A 15,193-nucleotide genomic window follows, 5' to 3' on the forward strand; every position below is an offset into this window, starting at 1 on the left:
CTACCTCAGGGAACTGATGGGCAGGATCCCTTGGGAGAATAACATGAGGGGAAAAGGAGTCCAGGAGAGCTGGCTGTATCTTAAAGAATCGTTATTGAAGTTACAGGGACAAACCATCCCAATGTGTAGAAAGAATAGTAAATATGGCAGGCGACCAGCTTGGCTTAACAGTGAAATCCTTGCTGATCTTAAACACAAAAGAGAAGCTTACAAGAAGTGGAAGATTGGACAAATGACCAGCGAAGAGTATAAAAATATTGCTCGGGCATGCAGGAGTGAAATCAGGAAGGCCAAATCACACCTGGAGTTGCAGCTAGCAAGAGATGTTAAGAGTAACAACAAGAGTTTCTTCAGGTATGTTAGCAACAAGAAGAAAGTCAAGGAAAGTGGTGGGCTCCTTACTGAATGAGGGAGGTAACGTAGTGACAGAGGATGTGGAAAAAACTAATGTACTCAATGCTTCTTTTGCCTCTGTCTTCATGAACAAGGTCAGCTCCCAGACTGCTGCACTGGGCAGCACAGCATGGGGAGGAGGTGACCAGCCCTCTGTGAAGAAAGAAGTGGTTCGGGACTATTTAGAAAATCTGTGCGAGCACAAGTCCATGGGGCTGGATGCGCTGCATCCGAGAGTGCTAAAGGAATTGGCGGATGTGATTGCAGAGCCATTGGCCATCATCTTTGAAAACTCATGGCGATCGGGGGAGGTCCCGGATGACTGGAAAAAGGCTAATGTAGTGCCCATCTTTAAAAAAGGGAAGGAGGAGGATCCTGGGAATGACAGGCCAGTCAGCCTCACCTCAGTCCCTGGAAAAATCATGGAGCAGGAATCAATTTTGAAGCACTTAGAGGAGAGGAAAGTGATCAGGAACAGTCAGCATGGATTCACCAAGGGCAAGTCATGCCTACCTAATCTAATTGCCTTCTATGACGAGATAACTGGCTCTGTGCATGAGGGGAAAGCAGTGAACGTGTTGTTCCTTGACTTTAGCAAAGCTTTTGACATGGTCTCCCACAGTATTCTTGCCAGTAAGTTAATGAAGTATGGACTGGATGATTGGACGATAAGGTGGATAGAAAGCTGGCTAGATTGTCGGGCTCAACAGGTAGTGGTCAATGGCTCCATGTCTAGTTGGCAGCCGGTATCAAGTGGAGTGCCCCAAGGGTCGGTCCTCGGGCCAGTTTTGTTCAATATCTTCATAAATGATCTCGAGGATGGTGTGGATTGCAACCTCAGCAAGTTTGCAGATGACACTAAACTGGGAGAAGAGGTAGATACGCTGGAGGGTAGGGATAGGATACAGAGGGACCTAGACAAATTAGGGGATTGGGCCAAAAGAAATCTGATGAGGTTCAACAAGGACAAATGCAGAGTCCTGCACTTAGGTCGGAAGAATCCCATGCACTGCTACAGACTAGGGACCGAATGGCTAGGCAGCAGTTCTGCAGAAAAGGCCATAGGGGTTACAGTGGACGAGAAGCTGGATATGAGTGAACAGTGTGCCCTTGTTGCCAAGAAGGCCAATGGCATTTTGGGATGTATAAGTAGGGGCATTGCCAGCAGATCGAGGGATGTGATCATTCCCCTCTATTCAACATTGGTGAGGCCTCATCTGGAGTACTGCGTCCAGTTTTGGGCCCCACACTACAAGAAGGATGTGGAAAAATTGGAAAATGTCCAGTAGAGGGCAACAAAAATGATTTATGAGGAGAGGCTGAGGCAACTGGGATTGTTTAGTCTGAGAAAGAGAAGAATGAGGGTGGGTTTGATAACTACTTTCATCTATCTGAAAGAGGATCGGTCTAGACTGTTCTCAGTGGTGGCAGATGACAGAACAAGGAGTAATGGTCTCAAGTTGCAGTGGGGGAGGTTTAGGTTGGATATTAGGAAAAACTTTTTCACTAGGAGGGTGGTGAAACACTGGAATGCGTTACCTAGGGAGGTGGTGGAATCTCCTTCCTTAGAAGTTTTTAAGGTCAAGCTTGACAAAGCCCTGGCTGGGATGATTTAGTTGGGGATTGGTCCTGCTTTGAGCAGGGGGTTGGACTAGATGACCTCCTGAGGTCCCTTCCAACCCTGATATTCGATGATTCCTGATCTGTTCCCGGCAAAAGCATCATCTCTCTCTCTCTCTCACACACACACACACACACACACACACCCCTTTGTTCTCTCCCCCCCTCCAGATTTGAAAGTATCTTGTCCGCTCATTGGTCATTTTGGGTCAGGTGCCAGCGAGGTTACCTTAGCTTCTTAACCCTTTACAGGTGAAAGAGTTTTGCCTCTGGCCAGGAGGGATTTTATAGCACTATATACAGAAAGGTTGTTACCCTTCGCTTTGTTTTTATGACAGAGTGGTTAATATATAGTCCTTGATGGCTCACACCATATACACATACCAAACTCAGTCCCTCCTAATTTCTGTATGTGAGATGGAACTTGTTCTTAAGAACTTGTAGAAATTCTTGGCTTTTTTGTTTTCTGTTTCTCCTTTATCTGTCCAAATGTTCTTATATCCATGTATCTGGGATATCTGTCTTGAAATTCACATAGGGTCAGTCTACATATCATGCTTAATTTCATAACCTACCGCTGCTTTGAGTATAACCTGGTCCAGGTGAAAATGTTTATATGCACGCACGTGTGCGCACACACACACACAGATACACTCTTTATGAAAACCATTTAAATTATAAGTTTTTCTCTGTGATAAGGCTGGTCTCCTCATAAGTGTCTGTATAGTGCCTAGCCTAATCCTGATGGAGGCCTCTCTGCACTACTGTAATATAAATGTTAAGTAATATTGAATCAGTGCAGGAAACAAAATAAGGTAGAGCTCCTCTGACACAGGAAGGTAATCAGGTATTATAAAGAAAGATCCCTTATACAAAACAATATATTCAAAATCAGCTTCCTTCTATGTGGAGCTGAAGTTCATATCTTCACACCAATTCTAGTATGCAATTTTGCTAACCAAAGAGCATGAATGATTCCCATTACTTCTCTGTGTTAGGATGATTCCATACCAGGTGGTTATTCTTCCTGTGTTGCCAAATTCCAGGTTCTTCTATTCAGATGAATACCATGTCTATTCATAAACTCATAGCACACCATAGCTATCTATCTTATATTTAAGAGGCTCCCTGAGGACAACAGGATATAGCATATTATAAATCGTGTTTAAATAAATCTGAATTCACACTAATGCCAGGAGATATTAGCTGCACCTTGATCTGAAAGTTACTACTTTCAGTTATAAGATGTAGCTTTTGTGATCTCCAGAGAAAATGCTCCCTTTTTTTAATATACTTTTGGGGTACTTAGAGTAAGAACTTCTATAGTCATCTGGGGCACCATGCCAGAAAAGAAGAGGGAACACAGAGAGAGGATGTGGGTGGGTACCACTTAAAATACCTTGGGCTGGGAGGAAAAGAACCTTAGGAAAAGTGATGGGACAAAGGACCCAATGAATGCAGTCTAGAACCTTGCAGTGTCTCCAACAACAGTTCACCTGGAGCTATCCCCTCTTTATTGCAGTAACTAGAACAAAGCAAAATGTATCTTCATACTAAGGGTACCACACAGCACCAAAGTTAACTAAAAATCCATACGTTTCTAGGAGGACACGGCCTTAGAATTTCAGGTATTTGTTTAGCGAACTGGTGCTCTATGCATTCTATGTGCATTGATCTCCCATTGGATGCATGTCAGATTTCTGTTGTAAAGAATAATTAAAAAAAAAAGTTAGATTCAATCACCCCATCATGATCAAGTTACAGAAGAAAATGCCATTTCATTAGCATGGTACTGTATAATACACTACTTGTATATGAGCAGGATGAGGGCCAGATACCCTAATATTTACCTGTTTGAGCTAAGAAGGAAATCTTAGGTGAAATGTGTTTGAAGCTTCTATTTATATGCATAATAAAAAGCAGACATTGTCAGTGGGAATGCATGTCACAAGGGAGAGACAAAAGAAATGATTTGTCATTCTTCTCCTTTTGGGAGTAATGGCTATGCAAAAACTCACCAACATACTAGAAACTGTATGAGCTGTAGCTCACGAAAGCTTATGCTCTAATAAATTGGTTAGTCTCTAAGGTGCCACAAGTCCTCCTTTTCTTTTTGCGAATACAGACTAACACGGCTGTTACTCTGATACTAGAAACTGAAGCTCATGGATGAAATTGGCTTAGAGAATTGCATGATATTTCAGTACCCATTCAGCTGGTGTTAGAAATTTAGGTTGGTGCCTGAGATTTGTAGGTGAAGCATCGGTGGGGATGAGGAAGTGGTGGTGTGTGTCAATTTTCCCTTTTTATTTTTTTTCCACTTACACCCAGCAGCAGGGAATGCAGCATGACCACTCACCACTCTATCCCACAATTGAAACAATGAGCAAAACTTCGTTACCAGCCACACAAGTAATTTCTTTCCAGCTTATCTCAAAACAGTACAAAGAGGCAAGTCCAATAAGGTTTGTATTTTAATGTTTATTAGGTGTTTAAATAAACTTCACATAACAATGAATTGTATTACACCAAAATAAGGAATATTATCGCCGTTCTTTAACTAAGGCTCCCATTTGCAAGAAATTTTGGGGTGGGTTTGTCTTGTTTTGCCAAGGACACACACAGCTGTCATCTCTTTGCATGTGCAATGTTGCAGTGCATAAATTTGATGATGATGATTATTATTTATTATTTTAGAAGTGTTTTCAACCATCTTTCCTGTGCTCAGTGTCTTCAGGCATGCACACAGGGAAGCTTTTTCTATACCAGAGTTTTTGTTCATATCTGTAGTAAGTAAGAGATATTAATGGCCGAATGATCTCCCTTTATGTTGTAATCAACTCCAGGGAGGAGTGATTGTTGTCTCAACCATCTGAGTCAAACCAGCTTAAAACAAAAAATCCTGAAGATATTCGTCTTTTGATCAGAAAAGTTTCATATCTGAAAGACTTTCAATGCTGCTTTCAGAGCTGATATTCCTCTTGACTGTGATCGCAAAAAGTGGGGCCACAGTTGCATTCATTGTTCAGTGAGCTTGTCCACATAGTTAAACCCACCGACAGCAATGAATGTTGATTGTGACCTTTTTAGTAAAGCTTTGCAAGGAGGATGGGGTGGGGGTAAGAGATACCTTGTTTGCTGGTTTGGCAGCTGTCTTCAGTGAAAGTCCTGAAAGCATGAAGCAAGGAGGATGATGGTTAGCTGGAGGGTACAATCAACGGTCGATGGTTTTCACTTTAATTCCAAACTCACCGACAGCGTTGAATGTTCACTGAAGCAACCACTAAAAACAGAACTCCACGGACTTGACAGCATCCTTAAAAACTGAAAGGGGAGGGGGAATCATAACTGACACAGTGGTTTTAATCATACAGATTATGCAGTTTGTCATTGTTCCCTTAGCACCATCACCCACCCTCCTTGGCCCATTCTATTACAGTCCTACAGCAAGGAACTGGCAACACTCCAGGCTTTGATCCTATGAAAAGAAAAGGTCTGTTTCATTTATTTAAAAGCTTTATTTATCTAGTTTGGAAATCTAGACTGAAATATCTAGTGTTGTTTAGCTCCATGGTTTGACTCACGTTAATCAGAGTGTGCAGTCCCATACCTCTACACAACTGGGTAAAAGCAAAATGAACCAGCAATGTCACTAATAGATTGCCCAGTCCCAGTAAAGTCTCTTCTGCTGGGTAAATTCAATCAAACCTGAATCTGTTTAAGGTTGTTGGGTATTGACTGTTTTAAGCAGCTTTTGTTTCTCAATAAGCTTCTAGGGGAAGATGGGGAGGTAGAACTACTTCATTCTCTTTGTAAATTACCATATATGCCAGTAGCACTATATTAAATAATTGTCTGTTCTAAAAGGAGCATCCTGTTTCTTCAAATGCTTCTATACAACCCATACAATTAATCTAATTTAGAAAGCCCTTCTACACACACATCTGCCTAACCTAAGAAGTCAACTGAAATCCCATTATAGTAGTTTAGAGGTAATCAGATTGCAATCTGATGCAGTGTTAGACTTTCTTTAAATGTAAATTTCAGTTCGCTCCCCCTGTTATGAAAGCAAGAGGTGAACTTATCTGGGTCATTCTAACCTAGAGATTCCTTCTTGGAGTGCAATGGGATGTGTGTGTGATAGGCTTTTTTTGTTTTTGTTTGTTTGAAGTGTCTTGTCCATATCAAGGATTTGATTATCACACTTCGTGAAGTGCTCATTCTGATAAGGCTCCAGCAATAATGGAAGTTGTTTGCCTTTCTTCTAAACTTTGCCAGTTCATTTAGACTTTCTCTTCCATCAAAACTGGCTTTTAGAGAAAAGGAAGTGTACGTAGTATTGCAATTCATGTGTAACGCAACAAAGATTTGTCGTCTTTGGCCATTAATGGGAAGGGTTGGGAAATGGAAAGACAAGTCTCGCTTTGTCCTCTGATTCATAGTCATCTACCTTGCTTACTATCTGCACTGGCAAGCAGAATTGTTCTGCAGAAGAGAAATCCCTTGAAAGGTTCAAGCTCAACTAGAGAGTTTTTATCTTACTGTGCAGCAGAACTAGTTATCATGAAACTGATGATTTGTTGGTTTTCATTAAGTGCTGCATCTGAAAGCTTGTTTCCAAGTGGGGTTGGTGTGGTATATTTGGCATATCAATGCATAACCTATTTTCACTTCAAGCATCTCTTGTTCAACTTGCTAATATTCACATGAATGGAACCCCAAAGCTAAAAGACACCACATATCATGACTCTGTGCTATTTCCTTTATGGTATGGTATGGTATAGTATGGTAAATAAGGCTCCGTGACAAGGACTTTAAGTCATAGCTATTTCTTTTAACTGATTTGTCCTGCTGCCATAAATATAAAGGGAAGGGTTAAGAAGCTCTGATACAGTACTATAAAATCCTCTTACCTGTAAAGGGTTAAGAAGCTCGGGTAACCTGGCTGGAACCTGACCATGAAATGACCAATGGGGGGACAAGATACTTTCAAATCTGGGGGCCGGGGGAAGGCTTTGTCTGTCTGTGTGATACTTTTGTTATGCGGCTGCTCTGTCTCCAGGCAAAGGGACAGAACCTTCAGCTCTAATCAGCTTTAAAAAACTCTCCCTGTTTTTCAAGCAGAGAGAAAAAAATGTCCTTTTAAAAATCCTGCTGTGCTTTTGGTTCAAAAATGATCCCACTGCTAGCACCATGTCAGGTTCCCTCCCCACTCTGAACTCTAGGGTACAGATGTGGGGACCCACATGAAAGAACCCCTAAGTTTATTTTTACCAGCTTAGTTTAAAAACTTTTTCCCAAGGCACAAATTCTGCCTTGTCCTTGAACAGTATGCTGCCACCACCAAGTGATTTAGACACAGAACAGGGAAAGGACCAGTTGGAGTCCTATTCTCCCAAAATATTCCCCCAAGCCGTACATCCCCTTTCCTGGGGAAGGCTTGATAATATCCTCACCAATTTGTATAGGTGAACACAGACCCAAACCCTTGGATCTTAAGAACAATGAAAAAGCAATCAGGTTCTTAAAAGAAGAATTTTATTTAAAGAAAAGGTAAAAGAATCACCTCTGTAAAATCAGGATGGTAAATACTTTACAGGGTAATCCAATTCAAAACATAGAGAATCCCTCTAAGCAAAACCTTAAGTTACAAAAAAACCACAAAAACAGAACTACACATGCCCTCCAGCACAGTGAATTTCACAAGCCAAAAACAAAAGAAAAATCTAATGCATTTTCTAGCTAGATTAGTTACGAACTTTACAGGAGTTGGAGGGCTTGCATCCTTGATCTGTTCCCGGCAAAGGTATCCCACAGACACACAGACTTTCTCCCCCCCCCCCCCCGATTTAAAAGTATCTTGTCCCCACATTGGTCATTTCTTGGTCAGGTGCCAGCCAGTTTACCCGAGCTTCTTAACCCTTTACAGGTAAGAGGATTTTATAGTACTGTATCAGAGCTTCTTAACCCCCTTCCCTTTATATTTATGACACCTGCATATACTGGAATTGATTGCCCCACTTTTTAAACATGTAACAGTAAACTAAGATAAATGATTTGCTGTCCTTTATCGAACAGAAAATCGTACTGGTGCGCATCAGCATGACTGTAGTAGCATAAACTGGAGTCCTCTTTCTTCTGTGGGCTACAGTGTGTGTTGTAGACAGGAGGCTCCTTTTTCTTTTTCTTTTCTTTTTTTTTTTTTTGGCCTGGGAAATGAATCACTTGCAATTGTGAAAGCTTCAGAATTCAAAGTAAATGCAGAGTAAACTTGTTTTGCCAATACAGCCAAGAACTTGTGATGTATCCACATATAGCAGACCACAGTCTTGGGGCTTGATTATCTGCTCACTCACACTGGTTTTATTCCACTGCAACTCCATTGGCTTCAGTGAGGTTACTCCTGATTTACATCATCATGAGTGAGTGGAGAATCAGGCTCTTGGATTCGACAGGCCTTTGTTCCAATCTGCGTGTGGTCAATGTTGTCCCAGCTAAATGAGCAGTTTAGGGTCACTCACATTTTAGCATAGAAGAGGGAGGATGTTTGCTTTTTATTCTCCATTTCTTTTAGTTCTACTTCTCCTTTTCTGTCACTCCCCCCCCCACTCTCTCTCTCTCTCTCTCACACACACACACACACTCTCTATCTTGCCTGGCTGATAACCAACCTCTCTATTTCCAAGGTTAGGTTCTGTGGCTGGGTTAAATTCTATGTCAAAAACTACAGCTGGCTTTTCATTCTAGTCTTCTAGACTGGAGATAGATGTAAAACCACAGTGTTGCTTTATTTAACTCTATGCTGATGGAAGCAGAGGCTCATGAGAAATCCAGGCACTCATGAGCTGCAGTCCCGATGCCCCAAACCTGCAGTTTATGTAGGGTAATAATACTTTCCTCTTGTCATCTGGTTTTCATTTAAAAAAAAAAATCCCAACTGGACAAATATAGCTTAGCTGGCTGTGCTACAAATGCCAGATTTATTTTAAGTTTTATTTCAAATCTCCAGGCTTATGAGAACATTCAGATTACTTGTATGCTTTTTTTTAATTTAAGGTTAGTAGGTCATAAATAAACCAAAGCACTTTCCTTGCCATGAGCAATAGGGTCATAATGTACATGAAATATCACTTTTAAAAAAGTAGGAACCTAACGTGAATTGACAGAGGTACATGAGGAAGTAGTTCATTGTGTCGCTGTAAAGGCCATAGGGATTTGGGCTGTTGAGGTTGTCTGTTTCATGAATAGATTATATATCTTGTCTGATGACCTGCACTTAATTTAAGTGACTGCCTTTGCCAGTCCTTCCAGAGGGCAACTGTGTGAAATAGAGCATCTCATCTTCAGTCTCCAGTCCTTTTTTCCTCTTCTTGATGGCTGACCTAAATTGAAGATATGGGGTGTGTGTTGCACAAACAATTACTTTGCTGCTGAGGAAGCTGCATCTCAACTCCTAATTAACAGGAGTCCACATCTTGACTTTTTTATCTGGTATCAAAGAAGAATGTTTAACTGCATAATATTGGCTAATATCAGCAACTAGATTTTACTGTTCACTACCACTCATGTTTATCAGTTTCCCTATATGGTATAGTTATTTAGGCTTCCTTTCCCTATTTGGAAATAGTGACTGCAGCTTTAATTTGAAACTCTTCCCTGCCCTCTTCTTTGTCCCTCACCTTCCTTTTTCCTCCTCCACATACCCACCCACCGATTGCGGAATACATGATAGACGCCAAATAAGTCTGGATCCATGTTGACTGCATTGAACATCCTTTTGAATCTATCTTGCTACCTTTACATGCAGTGAGATTGTTAAGACAAGCACCTGGTTATACAAATAGTCTGGAATTGGGGATTTCTTGAAAGTACATACAAGTTCTAAGTATTGCACTCCTAGCATCGCTTTTTAGGGATACATTTTAAAAAAAATTCTATGCAGCTTCTGCACTGATTGAAAGATTCTGTTAATGTAGCTCAGTGGTAAAGGCTTTGAGTGGCTTACAGCATCTTTAACTTGCACTGACAACGTTTAACAGTTAATAGCATCCCCTTGATGTTGTTAAATTGTTACTAGAGGGAAAATTATGCCTTGCATATAAATATTCATTTGTCTAGAAGCAAGGGGCAAAAACACATTGTTCTGCACGTGTCACAAACAATCACTTGTGCACAGTTTTTGGCTACTTTCATTAATCTCCCACAGTCAGCAAGCCTTCAGTTATACACTTGGAGACAGGAAGAAAGAAAGTGCATTTTCAAACTCTTTTTCAATTTTGACACGAAAGTGTGAATGCCAGTGGCAGTATCTAAAAATGGTATTAAGACAGATCCTCAGCTAGTATAAATTGGCATAGCTCTATTGGTATCAATAGAGCTAGGCCAGTTCGCACCATATGAGGTCCTGAGCATGATTTGCAAGTAGAGTGAGGCATAATTATTGGCTCCTTTTTGTTCCCTTTTAAAACCAGTTTACCTGTTCTTCTGTTCCATTTTTCATGTTGTTTCTCCATTTAAAATATATATATATATATAACCCTCTCAAATGCCACATCTTCATATTGTATTGACACTGGACCTGAAATAAAGTAACACACACAAAGAATGAGTTAAATCCACTTGACCATTGTCAACAGAAGCTTTATTTTATTTCTTGGCTGGCTGTCCAACGCAAGTAACTTATTGAAATGAAACTTAGTGTTAAAAGTAAAAATTTATGGACACTGCAAGAAAGGAAGTCCTTCTGTAGCAGAAAGGGGGGTGGGGAAGAAGCATTCACTTCTGCAACACATGGGTAAAAGACAACAACAGAACCTAAACTGTGAAGCAGTATTATCTGATCTCACAATATTTTTAAAAACCCTAACTGAAGTGCATAGAAGTTTGGGGTGTGTTGGGAGTGCAGAATCAATTCCTAAATATGGACTCAATGTGGGAGTTACTGGGTGGCATTAGATGGCTGGTGTACGCAGGAGATCAGATTAGATTGTCATAATGGTCTCATCTGGCCTTAAAGTTTATGAAAATATTTTAATATCCTTGTGTAGTACTGGAGCAAAAGGATGTTCTAGGGAATCCTTTCACCCACCATGAAATGCAGCCACCTCTGGGGAAAAGAGTAGCAGCTGTGTAACATGTCAGAGCAATACCACTTACCAGTCTAACACAGAAAGGGAAAATGTTATATTCAATACGAATCATAATAGATTGCTTTGTGTAAATTCTGCCACTTATGGAGCCATTTTTTCTAGTGATATGGTGTGTATATATGTATGTATATATAATGTGTGTATAAACGGAAACTATACTGTGTACCAAATGTATTCCTGGTGTAATGCAACTGCCCATGAAATTTAAAGAATAAATGTTGGCATGTTAGAAAACCTGCTTTGAAATAAAATAGCAGCTATAGAAATCTTTTAAAAACTTTGTGACCTACATGGCAAATTGCTGAATAAATACATAGCTTCCTTCAGTCCAGAAGATTTCACTGATGGCTACTGAAGATGGTTTTTGAGTAAACTTGCTGTCCAAAAATTAACTGTGCTGTTAAAATTAAACACATCAGCTAATATTACATGTCTGCAACACAATCTTTCTGAGAAATGGGATGCTGTTTAACCACAATAGTTTAGGACCAGTGCAAGTGTGAGCAGTGGTGATGACCTATTTGCTTAATCAAATATTTGATTACTCTTACAGAAATTATTCAGAGAACTAGAAGCTTTCAGTGAATACTTAGCCATAAAATTTTTAGCTTTGGAAATTTGCTAAAATTCTGATAATGACTAAAATACAAACTAGGTCATATTAATGTAATGTTTCCAAAGTGCATTTACTGTATATTGAATGTCATTATTTATTGGTTTAATTACATTTAATTATCTTAAACAGACATCTGTATTATCAGGTCTGATTATGCCATACTTACATGAATAGTCCTATTTTGAAATCAGAGGAACCACTCAAATGTGAAGGGATTACAGGATTGGATTTATAGTCTATTTTTCATGTAAAACCAAGAATTAATGGACAATTTCAAATACTGCCTGCAGTTGCCCAGCCCTCTTGGGCTAGAATTCTCTATTCAGTTTGTTACTGGAACATATTGCTATTTATGGAAGATGAACACATTTGTGTTCATAAATCACATACAAACATCTGTTCTTTAGATCACTCAAAGTAGTATGGCAACTGCTTTTTATACCAATATCCGTGAAGCAAAGCTCACCTACTGACTTCACACTTAACCTCTATTTATTCTAGCAAATATTTCAGCAATCTAACTTTCTAGGCAAGGCAAAACACTCGGAATTGCAAACAGTCTGGCATAGAGATCTGTGTGGCCCAGGCCCAAAACATGTCAAGTGGAAGCTAAATCAAAGAAGAGGTGAAAATTAGAAGCAACATGATAGGCTCAAGCTAAAGCATAAGCAGTTCAGCTAGCAACTCTCTGTACTCACTATCACCTTTTGAAGACCATTTCTTACCATCTCTCCTGTTTTGATTGCCTCAGACAGACATACTTTCCTTATCTGACATAGAACATAGTCTAGTGGTTAAAGACCAAAATGATGAATTTGGAGATCTGTGCTCTCTAGTCCCAACTCTGCCACATTATTTAATTTTTTGCATACAAGTCACTGAAGCCAATAATTTTAAAGCTGCACTCATAAAATATCTGGTGCACCTGCCAGCTGTAGTTGTTCACAAGCAAATGTTTAAGTACATGTGAGGCAATGTTGCCCAATAAATAGGGTACTGGGCTGGGAGTTAGGAGATCAGAGCTCTTTCTATTGCTGGTTCTGCTCTCTTCAGGGCTTTGTCTCCTTGTCCCCATCTGTAAAACAGAGATTAAAATACTTGTCTGCTTTTGTAAATCATGTTAAGATCCGTGGATGAAAGGCACTATAGAAGTAATTGTTGTTGAAGTCTGAAAGTGCATAAGTGCATTCAGTGTCTTAGGTGCTAAGAGCTGTTTTGTTTTTGAGTGCACTCATCTGTAAAATGGGAATATAATATTTCCCCTCCTGACAGGAATGGTATTGTGAGGTTCCCTTCATAAATGTTTGCAAAGCAACCTTTATGGTAGTTAGTGCAAAGTATGGATAATTTTATATGAACAATAAGGTATTAACTTTGAAGTCTCTGTAGTAATTGAATTTTAGACTGCAAACCCAATCCTGCATCTATACAGTACCTAGTGCAGGATTGGGGCTTTATATAAAGCTCAATTAGACATTTGTTTCCTTGGATCAAGAGGGAGCAGGATAATTGCCTGCATTCAACAGCATGAACAGATTTTAGAAGAGAGGATGATTTTCTGGTCTAGGTACTGGATTGGGAGATGTGTATTCAATTCCTGCTTCTAACAGATTTTCCATGTCCTCTTGAGCTTAATCTCTGTACCTCGGTTCCCTAGCTGTAAAGTGGACATATTACTTTGTTTCTACGGCCCTTGATCTGCCTTGTTTTCAAAATCTCTTTACAAGAAACTGTCCCTGCTTAAATGGGTTTGTACAGCGCCTAACATAATAGAACCCTGAAATTGGTTTTGTCATCTAGGAGCTATTTTAATCCATTTTGCACATTACGTGTGTTTTTTGCTGATGGCAGCACTGCATGACTATAATGGCTATATTTCAGGTTATTCATCGTGTAAGATCAAAATGAATTGCTAATTAGAGAGAGAAGGATGTTTTTAGCATTTCCTCTAGAGATCCTATTTTAAAGCAAAGATGACATTTAACGGTTCAGATGTATATGCGTGCTCCCATCACCCTTCAGAGTCTGGTGGAGTAACAATACGATTTAAACTTGTTCCCCCTTTCTTTCTGATTCACTGTAGAATTGAACCCTTGGAACTACAAAATTTGCTCAAGAAACTTCCTGAAAAAGCACAAGATCAAATCCGCACAGACATACCCCTGGAACCCCGACCTGGGATATTCTATCTACTACCCAAGATCCATAAACCTGGAAATCCTGGGCGCCCCATCATCTCAGGCATTGGCACCCTGACAGCAGGATTGTCTGGCTATGTAGACTCCCTCCTCAGGCCCTACGCTACCAGCACTCCCAGCTACCTTCGAGACACCACTGACTTCCTGAGGAAACTTCAATCCATCGGTGATCTTCCTGATAACACCATCCTGGCCACTATGGATGTAGAAGCCCTCTACACCAACATTCCACACAAAGATGGACTACAAGCCGTCAAGAACACTATCCCCGATAATGTCACGGCTAACCTGGTGGCTGAACTTTGTGACTTTGTCCTTACCCATAACTATTTCACATTTGGGGACAATGTATACCTTCAGATCAGCGGCACTGCTATGGGTACCTGCATGGCCCCACAGTATGCCAACATTTTTATGGCTGATTTAGAACAACGCTTCCTCAGCTCTCGTCCCCTAAAGCCCCTACTCTACTTGTGCTATATTGATGACATCTTCATCATCTGGACCCATGGAAAAGAAGCCCTTGAGGAATTCCACCATGATTTCAACAATTTCCATCCCACCACCAACCTCAGCCTGGTCCAGTCCACACAAGAGATCCACTTCCTGGACACTACAGTGCTAATAAACAATGGTCACATAAACACCACCCTATACTGGAAACCTACTGACCGCTATTCCTACCTGCATGCCTCCAGCTTTCACCCTGACCACACCACATGATCCACACGGGGTGGGGGGATGTGAGAAAACCTGGATTTGTGCAGGAAATAGCCCAACTTGATTGTCATGCACATTGTGTAAAGAGTTGTCACTTTGGATGGGCTATCACCAGCAGGAGAGTGAATTTGTGTGGGGGGGTGGAGGGTGAGAAAGCTGGATTTGTGCTGGAAATGGCCCACCTGATGATCACTTTAGATAAGCTATTACCAGCAGGACAGTGGGGTGGGAGGAGGTATTGTTTCATATTCTCTGTGTATATATAAAGTCTGCTGCAGTTTCCACGGTATGCATCCGATGAAGTGAGCTGTAGCTCACGAAAGCTTATGCTCAAATAAATTGGTTAGTCTCTAAGGTGCCACAAGTACTCCTTTTCTTTTTGCGAATACAGACTAACACGGCTGTTACTCTGAAACCTACAAAATTCTAATAATCCTAACTCTGCCACTCAGTTACTTTCAACCAAGGTGAGTGTTTTTACCCTCACAGTGTCTATT

General features: G+C 40.5%; 1 long non-coding RNA gene across 4 annotated transcripts in view; it reads right to left on the reverse strand.

Annotated features, from left to right (window-relative positions):
• Window positions 1-551: 551 nt before the first annotated feature.
• The window catches only part of LOC140915997 (uncharacterized), an 89,055-nt gene continuing 74,413 nt past the window's right edge, over window positions 552-15,193 (reverse strand). Inside the window, exons 6-8 of one of the 4 annotated variants that reach the window (XR_012160343.1) lie at window positions 10,490-10,591; window positions 5,266-5,337; window positions 552-5,181 (exon numbers count right to left, since the gene is read on the reverse strand). This is a non-coding gene — a long non-coding RNA (uncharacterized lncRNA). Of the gene's footprint in view, window positions 5,338-6,941; window positions 9,396-9,693; window positions 10,592-15,193 lie in introns of those variants that run through there. The other 3 variants (XR_012160342.1, XR_012160341.1, XR_012160344.1) reach the window with 3 other exon arrangements.

This window comes from Lepidochelys kempii, chromosome 8 (genome assembly GCF_965140265.1).
Source record: "Lepidochelys kempii isolate rLepKem1 chromosome 8, rLepKem1.hap2, whole genome shotgun sequence".
Classification (NCBI taxonomy): domain Eukaryota; kingdom Metazoa; phylum Chordata; order Testudines; family Cheloniidae; genus Lepidochelys; species Lepidochelys kempii.